This window comes from Diprion similis, chromosome 14 (genome assembly GCF_021155765.1).
Source record: "Diprion similis isolate iyDipSimi1 chromosome 14, iyDipSimi1.1, whole genome shotgun sequence".
NCBI classification, from domain to species: domain Eukaryota; kingdom Metazoa; phylum Arthropoda; class Insecta; order Hymenoptera; family Diprionidae; genus Diprion; species Diprion similis.
This window is the reverse complement of record NC_060118.1, coordinates 5,881,395-5,893,918: the sequence shown is the minus strand read 5'-3', so window position 1 is coordinate 5,893,918 and position 12,524 is coordinate 5,881,395. Positions and strand designations below refer to the sequence as shown.

The 12,524-nt window shown below is 34.2% G+C and overlaps 1 protein-coding gene across 1 annotated transcript in view; it reads left to right on the top strand.

Annotated features, from left to right (window-relative positions):
- Positions 1 to 1,214: 1,214 nt before the first annotated feature.
- The window catches only part of LOC124414877 (spectrin beta chain, non-erythrocytic 1), an 81,231-nt gene continuing 69,921 nt past the window's right edge, over positions 1,215 to 12,524 (top strand). The window contains exon 1 of the mRNA XM_046895996.1: positions 1,215 to 1,466. The gene's annotated coding sequence lies outside the window, so the exon portion shown is untranslated. The remainder of the gene's footprint in view (positions 1,467 to 12,524) is intronic.

Here is a 12,524-nt window from a genome sequence, read left to right as displayed (position 1 = left end):
GAACTTCTGGGAAATTGTTACCAACAGAGGGTATAGTTCGCTGATCAATCAACGATTGCAGGTAAACAATTCATCTTATCAACATTTCGAACGCACCATCGACCGATATTTGGCAAATCGTTCACACAAGCAGTGCATAAAATTTAAAGTGTGTTGTCAAACACCCAATGTCTTAGACACGTTTCCAGGAATCAAATACATATCGAAAGGCTTGTTTTGACAGAAATTGTGTGAGACATATGGAAGTAAACAAATGTATGGCTCTATTGAAGACAAGAAATCTATCGACTGCACAGAGATGTGCTGATCCAGCTACTACAGGGTGACTAACAATGAAGCAAGAATCAAGATCTTCGCACCGGGACGCGTCGAACACCGTCTAATTGTAAGCTGTCGAAGATTAAAAATAATGTAGTTACAAACAGCGTTCGAAAAGTGTTCCAACTTATCAATTGGTAAGGTTTAAGTTCGAGAATTAATCCAAAGATAGTGCGGTTAGTTCCCAACAGCCTTCCGAACCCTAATCGTTTCTCGCTGGGCCAAGGCTTGGCAGCAGAGGGAAGGGGGCGAGCGAAAGTTTCTGACGATGAGGCTCAGCGGTCGACAAGAGATAGCAGGTGGGGGAAGTCGTTCAGTTACGTCGTGAGAAACTAGCCGTCGTCGAAGGGAAGGGAAAGGAAGGGCTGCCGGCGGTGTCGGCGGGATGAGGGGGCGGAGCTGAGCGTTGAGGAGAGGGTTTGGAATGGGTCGGAATGGAAGACGACGACGACGACTAGCAGCACCAGTCCGAGAAGAGGTAGTAAGCGTAAAGCCGAAAGGCAAAGGTCCACCGAAGCCGCGCTAAGGCAACGTAAGGAAGCACGAGACGAACTCGAAAACTGCGCGTGGTTCGCGTAACTATCCAGTTCTTACGAATTTACAATTATAGTTGTTGTCTTCAATCGAACGTGTTTCATTATTTAAAATTATTGTGACGCGTGCACGCGTTCTGCGGCACAGGTTTACGTTGATTTCCTGTAAATAGTGTGTGCCAAAATTTCAAATAAATACGTATGTACCTGTATAAACATATATTTTGTTTTCATTCTCTCTCTTATACTCTCCTTCTTCGAATTTTCTCCTTCTTTTTTTTATTCTGCCTTGTTTAAAACGGTGTCAACAGATCGCGACGGCGTGAAAACTAGAAAGTTGGAAAAAAAAAAAAAAAAAAAAAGGGAAAAGAAGCAAGGCTATATACATACAGTAGAAGAGACTGAGAATTTAATTCAAAATAAAACGTAGAAAAATATAAACTCAAATAGGTTTTTCATTATCGTGTGATATCATTGTGAGAAAAAGTGTGTGTGATTCACTTTTGAAAGTGCGTCAGGTGATGACATTGGAATCGACGTAAGGTGCCCTATTCCAGTCTGGATTTGGATAAAAAAAACAAAACAAAACAAAAAAACAACACATACGGAGGGAAGGTAAATAACATCATTTTATACAACAACAAAAAGCCAGAATCACAAATTTTTCACCTTATTTAGGTGTTATTTCCAATTTTGAACGTAAGTAATATTTCGTCTTGAAAAATTCATCTCACCCTGTGGAATGTTAATAATGACAATATCAGTAACCACACATCCCACACATTAAAGAACGATGATTAGCGTCAAAGATGAGACGTCTCCACGAATTCTACGTTTACTACCGGAGATTCTTTTCAAGCCGCACGGTGATTTGCGTTGGCAATGTGAATGAATTTAGCTGGCTCAACCAACCTTGTGTCGACAATTCCCTACGGAATGCCGGTATTTGTAAACCATTGTTGTCAATTAAAACTGTAGTCTCTATAGCAGTTTGCGAAATGTTCATATAGAATACAGTTTCCGCAATCCTAATTATTATTGCGTAAAGCAAAAACTTTTTTTTGTATATATTATATATGTTTGACACTGCACGTGGGATTACGCTATACATGATTTTTTTCGACCAACGAGGCATAATTCTGATTATTAGAGCCAAAATTAGTGGCATTTAACAGGATTCGTAAAGGCAGACTATATATAACATCCTTATCTCGATTGTTTTTCGTACTACTTTGTAATATCGTGACGAACTTTAACCTGTCTTTTAAGATCCTTGTATCTACGGTATTCTTAGCTGATTAATAGAAATTCTTGTTTCGTAACAACTGCGAATCAATTCGTTCCTTTTCCGCAAATTCTCATGCCGTGCCAACATCGATTCGCTTACTTTCATACCGATTCTTCTACGAATGAAAGTGCTGAATTCTAAAATTTCAGTATCATTCCACAAAAATCTCGGTCTTAAAATTCATCTTCTTATACTTTAAAAGCTAGCATTTAATCCCCAATTTAATTTCTAACGTATTAGACTTCACTTTCCGTTACGATTGGACCCCTAGGGATTTATTGTTAGCAATATTAAGGTTGGCAGCAGTGTAAGCGCGGCTCGGAACAGCGAAGTATGGCCAACGTATGTACAGATCATTCCGTTTCAAGATAATCTCCCGGTATATCATCCTTCGTCCGATTGACATGCAGATGTTTGTAAATATGTAGTTGGCATTGCCATTTTCGTCCTTGAGGATGCGCCACCGGTTGCTAACGAGTTTTGTAGGGGGGGGGGGGGGGGGGGGGGGTCGAAGAGTTTCGGCGTGGTGACCGCTGCCACAATCCGAATGACAATCCATTCCAACTCATCGTTAGTTATTATGACTGCTAAGAATGAGAGAATATCAGTCATACCTCTATGCATACCTGTGTATAATGATATGTGTAATAATACCTGCGGCAGGCTTGAAAATCTCATTTTGATGTGCATACTATTTCGATGTTCAGCTAGCAATGTGGTATACTTAAACTATTGTTGGAGATATCTATTGTTTTTTAGCTTTACGAATTACTGCTATAAAAATGTGGAAATAAGTTCGTTATTAGCGTGAGAAAATACTAGTTACGATTTATTCTCTATACATTCTAGTACGACGTCATCACTATTATTATTAGTATTATTAAAATTATTACTGTCACGATTATTATCATGATAATTTTTCTTGTTTACTTAGAAATTATTTCGCTTTGTGAGAATCCAAACCACAAAATTCGGCTATAATATCTGTTTTAATTTTGGAAAACATAGTTTTAAATATATATCATACCTTTACGCATACCTGCTTCGAGAATGAATAACATTTCCTCGTACCATTTCACATTCATATTAGGTATAAATATTTGACAGGAAGTTGGATAAGAATTTTCACAGTACAAAAACCTTTTTATATGTATTATACGATTTTCCAAATCACCTCTTCAAATGTGCCAATGAGCTATTACTGCTAAGGCGTTTCGTCGAAGAAGTTCAAATTCCGATTCCTTAATAATTGAGGTTCCGAAATCACCTGCGAAGAGAACAAACTTCTACCTTATAATTTTCAAATCAGCTGCAGGGCTTAAATAAAATCGGTGGTCCGAACTTTTTCCATATACCTGTTAAAAACTGGTTAATATTTTTTTTTTCTATCAATAACCTTACAGATACACACACCTTTCCAAATTACACCAATGCAACTCATATTTTGTTATGACGACTGCAGGCCGAGTTCAGACGAATCGGAGTGCAGCGCAAGCAAAGGCGGAGAAGCTGAGACGGCTAAATCTCTATCCTCTTCTCATCGCCTCGTAGTACGCATCAGTACGCGTATCTCTTTTGAGACAAGACACTCGGACTCGCCCCCCCCCCCCCCCCCCCCCCCCCCCGGTGCCTAAGCAATCGTGGCTATACTCTCCTCGCATCGTTATGAGTCCTTCTGCCTGATGCCGTTGATGCGAGGTGCACTTATAGTCCAGTCAAAATAGGTCTGTAAGGAATTAACAATATTCGAGATATAGCTGCATTTTTGTACAAATGGGTTTTCGATCCTCAGAAACTCAAATATGAAGTTATTTTTAAGCTGCGTAGCCGGCATTTCGAGAAAACAGTAAAATTTGACGTTTTTTTATCTGCATTTTTCTCAAAAACTAGTATCGATATAGAACGAAAAATTCTACATCGAATTGTGTCCTCATATGTCGGGAAAAGAGTCGGATTAAAAAATTAAGAAAAAAGAAATTTTACTTAACGATGAAATCTGGGGGAATTTTTGTGAAATAATTTCTTTTTTTCTTCATTTGTTAATTCGACTTCGCTTTTGATATACATATAAGGACATAATTCTAGAGTTTTCCCTTTTACACAATTGTCAAGTCGTTTTTCAGCTTTCGATAGCAGCTTTTTTGAGGAAAACGCAAAAAAACGTGAAATTTTACTGTTTTCTCGAAACGCCGGCCATGCAGCTCAAAAGTGAGAATCCCTATACATAATAATGTAGCCATATCCCGAATATTTTCAATTCAGACCTATATTGACTGGACTATCATACTGATGATCCCAACTTTACCAACAAAAATCGTAGCTTGAAAATATTTAAAGCTCTCATTGTAAGAGCTTCCCTCGAATCTTGATATCTTCCAATATAAGTTACCTTGCGATATTGGACTTCACTCACGGATTTCTTTCTATTAAATAATAGGGATGTTGTTTTACTCGTGTTCACTATCTGTGGGGCGAATAAACATCACTGAAGATGTTCTCCCTTCGTAAACTAACCTAACCTAACTTTCTGAAATAGTAAAATTCGATCGAGCAATACTAGCTGCTAGACAAATATTCATTTCAATTTCGTATATTATAATTCCACCAAAATTCAACCGGAGTGCTTATAATTACGTTCTGCTATCGTTTTTTTTCTCAAGTTTTGTCTTCTTCTCTATAGTTCTCGCGTGATTTACATTCATTATGTAATTCTTTATTCTTCTATACGTTCGGCTTGCTTTGCTGTGTTTTCGTAAAATCTCCCGCTGTTGCTTCTTTAGCAGCGGGATTACGATATGAGTTATGTTGAAATAAGTTTGAACGGAATTTTAATAGGAACGTTGTGTTACAACTCGTTTTTATACCCATTAAGTAATTAAACTGACGAGAACGTACCTATACGCGTTATAAATATCTTGGAGAAAATTTGATTCGTCAAATTGGTGTAGCTACAGAGAATCGAATATAACGAAAAAGAATAAGAAAGAAAGGAAAAAAAAATTTTTTAACCAAGAAATAACTTGCAGCTAACGAACTCACAGACTGCATAATTCACTGGATGGAGAAAGTGGTCGTATATCTAGTATCTATCTACAAACGTCATGAGTTATTAGTTTTTTCTACGCCGTATTACATCAGTTACGCTTAAAACGCATACCTGGTCAGATAGAAACGTAGAATTATTGTCAACTCTTGATTTCAAGTTATTTTAATTCAAATTTCAAGGATATCCTGCATAAAATACCTCCGAAATCCTAACTTATGGAACATATTTCTTTCGAAAGCCGAAAATGATTTGTTTTTCTGAGTAAATTTAAGTATCGAAATACCGTTCATAACATATCTATATAGGTATGTATATTCGGCTTTACCGCTTCATGGCGGAGGAGAGAGATAAGAGATGGATCTTTTTTGTTCAAAATTTACATTATTTACATAGCGTGTAATATGTATATATATATACATACATGTAAACACGTCATATCTATGTATATTTTCGATGTAGTCGCGGTGTTGAGTTGACGACGAGTTGTTTACACTGAAATTCCCGAATTTCTTATATATATATATATATCATGATACATTATAATTCTACAATACAAGTCACTGCTGCTGCTGCTGCTGCTGCTGCTTCTGTTGCTGCAAGAACGATGAATATAAAATATTGAACGTTTTAGCCAATGGTAGAAGAATAGTATCAACTGAATAACATAAATGATGAATTGTACGTTCGCGACATCATCGTTAATTATTATTATACGTGTAGCATGTAAAAAAAATTCCGATCTACCAAAGTCGTAGTGTTTAATAATGATACCTAAATAAATAAAAGGAATATGTATACATTAACTATATTGTAATTAGTGAAATATTATTATATATATATATATATATATAATATATTGAAGATAAATGTAAAATATTTTCATATTTCCACGAGAAAAGTATTATACATATATATATATATACTTATAAAAATTTCACGAGGTGCTCTACATTTATCAAAGTGACGATGATAGCAACGGCAAAAAATTTACACACCGCGCGACGCGGCGTCGCGAAGCCCTAGAAACCTGTTCGTTCCACTTGCATAACATATAAGCTCTACAGACATATGTATGTACTACATCTACATACATTGTATATACACTCAGGTATATACTTACGAGGCGATATCTTATCTCTGCGAGGTGGATTAATGTAATTTATAATATGAATTATAGTGGCGTAAGGTATGAGCTGCAGAGCTCTCTCTCTCTCTCACTCATGTGTTGCCGACGAAATAACACTTCTCAAGTATCAATATAATAGTTGCGCTCTTTACAGTCAGAATTATCATCTACTTATTTGTCAAGATCCATGCATTGCATTTTATGTTTTTTTTTTTTTTTTTTTTTTTTTTTTATTATTATTCTAAGCGACTCGCAGGCAGGCAACGTATTATATATACCTGGTGGTCTATGATTGTCTTGATAGTGTCCGACTAGGTAAAGAATTATAGTAGATCCTTGATAGGAAAATCTAATAACTATATTATTCTACTGAAGTTTAAAATCTTTTTTTATTTTCATCATCGTTCTTTTGTTCAGCTTTACGTTCAATTGTTCGTCGCAGAGTGAAAAAACTAAACCAAAGAAAATGGAGAAAACAATCTCACTTGAAAGAGTTTGGTCCCTACTTTAAATTATGTCAATATTGTTGTATAGTAAAAATTCATTACGATCGAGAACAAAGTTACTAATTATATAATATCTAAAGGTGTTCATGTACGGTAATTTTGATCCGCAATTTTGGATTTAATATTTCAGATCTAACAACAGGATTTGAAACTGTGGTCCAAATAAAATCTCACAAGAGTTCATATTGTAACAAATAATATTCGTGAATGAGTAATCGGCTTTTAAATTTCTTCACAATTACGAACTGACTCCGTTTGTGGCCTCGGCCATAGAAGTTTCGTTATTTAGAGAGGACATCTCATGTAGACATACGTGTCTAACTTGTCCATCGGACATTAGCCTAACTATTTTGCATTCAGGTTACAACAAAACGGTCCTGAATATTCCCACTTACAATTAGTTTAAAATAAAACTAAGAAAATTTGTAACTACGTTAAATATTATCTTGAACAAAGAAAACAAAAGATAATATCAACGTCTTATGAATTAACGTTATACGATTGTACATACACTATTGAACAATTGTATTTCGATCACATGCAGGAACAAAAACATAATGTTACGTATAACTTCTCTTGTAATTGGAGGTTATGGTATAAGCGTATAAAAGAATTTTCTGTTTGCCTTCTCGTTTCTTGTCTTGTCCTTTTCTTCATTATTCGTTGACTTTGGTTATACACATGTATAGTGTTGGTTATAGGTTAAAAATACACGTTACCCGATTACTAGAAAACCTAATTGTTCATACACACACACACACACACACACACACACACACACACATGCGTATACTTATATTTACCTCCATACCTGTCGGTGGGTCTATCATTGTTTTTTTTCCGTCTCCTCTTTTGTGTCTTTCCTTTTTCCGTACAAGAAGCAGCCGTATAACATAAACAGCATGCTTTAACCATACTCACGTAACTGCAATATAAAGGGCTATCTGATGACGTAATTATCCGATCGCGTGCCGAGAATACGAACTTTATAATAATATCCAAATGCCGAGAAACTAAACCATGCATTATCACTATTATTATTATTATTATTATTATTATTATTATACCTGCTTATGCCTACTGGCGGTATAGTTGGAATGCACATCTATGTACGAATACACACGTATGTTCAAGTATATATATATGTATTATATATTAATTAGGGTGTTGAAAAAGACAAAAAAAAAAAAAAAAAAAATTTCTTCCAACCAGTCCGAAAGTTCCATTTATATATCTGAATATTAACATCAAAAGGTTACGCATCTTACTTTCCTATTTTCCATACGAATAAACATGGGGAAAAATGCTTTTGATTTTTATAACTAGCTAACGACGACGCGTGTCGTACAGGAAAATTCGCAGATATATTTTTTGTAGGGAATTAAACGCTCTGGAAAAAGATCTCTAATAAAATAAAGAAAAAAAACATTTTTTCCCGATTACCCTTATTTTCCAATATTGATACAGTATGAAAATGTAGAAATTATAAAACTTTTTAAAGGCATGTAAAATTAAACCATCAATTTGAGAAAATATTATACTTACGTCTGTATAACTTTTCACGATATCGTAGATCCTTGTAATATAATTTCACCTTGCCAGTTAGTTAGTTATACTGCAGTTGTAAGTTTTCAGTCAATTCGGTCATCGTCGGGTATCATCGTATCTGTATCTCGTACGTTGAGACCTGAGTCGTCGTCCGGTATTCAGCTTATCTAATTTTAATTGAACTCGGGTACAAAAAAAAACAAAAAAGATAAAAAAAAAAAAAAAAAAAGAAAGAAAAAATTCACAGTAATCACATACTTTGAACTCAGAAATAGATCATCATTCTTAAATCCGATTTAAATTCTTGTGCCTATACGTAACTCCGGTTTAGGTACCTTTTCGTACATCGTCTGGACATGTACACGTAACTTCTATCTATATTTACTTCTATTCCATTTACCTAATTGACACAAATTTTTCACCTATAAATTCCACAACGTGTCAATGAACGTGGAAATGGGTATATATTAGGGTGGTGCAAAAAAACCGACCATTTTTTTTTTTTTTTTCTTTGAGTCTCGTGTGACAAAATGTTAATTTTTGATGTTTTAAGAGCCCACTCCAAAGGATAGATCAAAAAAAAAAATTTTAAGAGGTCGCTCCACATTTTTTAAAACGTCAGAAATCGTCAAAAGTCGTTTTTTTTTTTTTTTTAACTTTTTTTCTCGTTACGGGATAATTTTATAGTAAAAAAAAAAAAAAAAAATAAGTTTCCGAAAGTTTCAGTTCAAAATTTGTATTTTGAAAGGTCGCTCATAATTTTTTTTCAATTTCTTGGTGCATTTCTTTAGATCTTTTCGAGCGACCTTTTAATATTCCTATTAAAATTTCATAAATTTTTTTTCTTTAATTTGGTAAGAAAAAATCGATAACAATACACCGCGACATGAATTAAAACTCAAACAAAATACTGAAAATATAATTTTTTGACGATTTTTGACATTTTTAAAAATTTGGAGCGACCTCTTAACATTTTTTTTTTTTGTGCTGTCCTTCGGAGTGGGCTCTTAAAACATCAAAAACTAACATTTTGTCACACGGGACTCAAAAAAAAAAAAAATAGTCGGTTTTTTTGCGCCACCCTAGTATATATATATATATATATATATATATATATATATATATATATATATATATATATATATATATATATATATATATTGATTATTCGATAGGATTTGAACATATATTTTACTCCTCCATTTGATGGGCGACACTTTTTTTTTTGTACTTGTCTTAAACGTGTTGACATAACTTGATAAATGGTGAGATTTTTTTTTTTTTTTTTTTTCTCGAATGGATTCGCCGAAGAAGGAAACTAGGTATGTTTATCTTTTTGATAACATAATTCGAAAGCGTGAGAAGGAAATGGAAAGTGTTGGGAATGCAGTGTGTATAATATTGTTAGAATTGGTCACAGCTATTTACATTCGGAAACAATTACTTACAGTATAGGAAGAATTAATTCTCGAATTAATGCCGCGCTTGTTTTTTCGGAACATAATTGCCGCAGCCGATTTAAAAAAAAAATTCAGGGACATCTAAATTCCATGAGACTGAAGTTAGTAACGTTATTGTAATGATTTACTTTTTGGAAAAATCGTTATTTGAAAATCTCTGGGATGTTTGAAATGCAGTAAATCATACTAAGGAAAAATTTATTCGTATCTTGAAAACTCGACTATTTCAAAGTCACTATAAACTTGCAAAATAGTAATTTTTCCTTCCAATGTTTCGTTACGTTAAAGTTACTTAACTTCAGCCTCATTAAATTCCATGTTTTATTACGGCATAGAATACATACACTTATAAGATCTACGTATGTATGTATGTAAAATGAATTAATTGAGACGAAATTTCGACACTTGCTAAATCCTCGTCGTCCTTGAGCCAGTCAGTCCCATCCGTTATTTAATTTATACCTGCAGAGATTAGTATTTCATACATGTTTGAATATATGCGAAGGCCCATCGATCATTCATTATTCGTAGATATTCATATGTATTGCAATTTGTAATACTCGTATTACCCACAGTTCCATTATTGCCATCTAGCATCCGATATATATATATATATTATGTATATATAAAAGAGATGCATCACACGTGAAAAAGTAAAAATAATCCTTCCTCAAGAGTCAGATGTAAACTCAGGAACCGTGAAGAGGATCACCTCAATTAAGTCACGTGGTTGAAGTTGGTAACGTTATCATAACGAAATATTGGGTAAAATATCATTGTTTTCTTATTTTTACAGTGATTTTCGTGGAATCAAGATGGCAAAATATAAGTATATTTTGGTTTTTTTTTTTTTTTTTTACGTTTTACCGAATTTCAAACAGTTAAAAAATCGCGAAATAACGATTTTCCCGCAGCACGAATCGTTAGGGTAACGTTACCAACTGCAAATATATGTAAAAAAAAAGACTTGAATAAATATACAGAGTAAAGTGAAATATTAACTTGTATTGACGTTCGGCCATTGTGATTCCCTTCAAATCATCACTTTAACCTCTTTAAAATCGTGAATTTATTTGATTTCACGTTAAGCTATCTAAAGTCAGACCAATTAATTCACCGTCGGCAGAGTGAAAAGAATATTATTACAATCAATAATTTATGTGTCTTAAATAATTTGTCTCCGTTAAAATGAAAAACTTAGGTTATTTTGGTGATAAAAATGGCGCCGAAAACGAGGCTCTGACGTCATGAAGACATTTTTCAATAATTTGGAAAGTATCAAATGCATTGATCAGGTTAACAATAACTTAAGAAAACTCTGTAAATTTTGTGAAAAACAAAAAAAAAAAAAAAAAAAAAAAAAAGAAGAAGAAGAAGAAATCGTTAGAAGACGGTATAAATAAATACATCCGCGTATTGCAATATGACATAAAATTAATTGCAGTTTGTCTTTTACGAACGAATTAAGTTTCATAAAACAGATATAAACGTTGGGTGACGTGTTTGTGATGAGGAGAACGTAAAATTGTTTTGGCCTTGATCATATCATCAGGCATTCCAGTTCTGGGTCTCGCACGTGTTATATATTTGGGCGTAATTCACCGTAAGACTAATATATATTGTGTGGTTTAAAGTCAACTGGTTGACTTGTTCACTCGCTTGCGAGTTTAATAATAAGCAGTAACACCAGAAACGTGCTATTTAATTGCTGCCCCGCTTCTCTCGCCATCTCTTCCTCTCTCTCTCTCTCTCTCTCTCTCTCTCTCTCTCTCTCTCTCTCTCTCTCTCTCTCTCTCTTTCTCTTTTTCACTCGTAATCATTGTAAAGTAGTGCGTTTCACTTTATAAATACGAGAATTACAAGGCAGCCGTTGTCGTCGCCCCAGCTTCTGGGGCCGTATAATGTCGGTTATTCAACTTTCAATGAACTCGGATATCTCTGATTACTATATATATATATATATATATATATATATATATGTTCTCCAAAAAATTGTTGACCCAATTCTTTTATACATAGCCAGGTATTACCTGCAGCAAATACGTTACGCTTGCTGTATCGATATCGAGGCGTATAGAGTCGTGTGTGTGTTTTTTTTTTTTTTTTTTTTCGAGTTTGTCTCTCTTTTATACTCTCAGTCGGTATCGGATTGTGTAACTGACTAACCCTCCGTGGTATGCAGGAAATCAATAGAGAGAATGTCACGGGATTCCTGAGTTACTGCGATGCTTAATATTACAGTTGTTACTTTTTTTTTTTTGTTTTTTTTCTTTTATGGTTATATTATGGTCAGGGAAATTGCTGGATATTGTTCACGAGGTCGGTAGATCTCTGACTATAATAATTATGCATATTTCGTCAGGCGATGCATAAATTTCAAATTTACGGATTACTCTTGAACGAAAAGCAATAACTTTTAACCTTTGAACGATATGATTGTAATTGTGTAGAGCGGTGCCTACCGTACATTTTTATTAAGATCTAAAAACAGTTGCCTTTTTTATTGACAGAACAAGCTTGTTTTTTTTTTTTTTTTTTTTTACATTTTCATCGATTTATACAACGGGCTCCATTTTATTAGTAATTACAGTTTCTTGAATGCCAGAAGGTGAATCTATTTTATCAGTCCGTAATACCGACCGAGTAGGAAAATCCAAATCTCCATTTTTTGTTTCTCACCTGAGTAACGAAATCGTTTC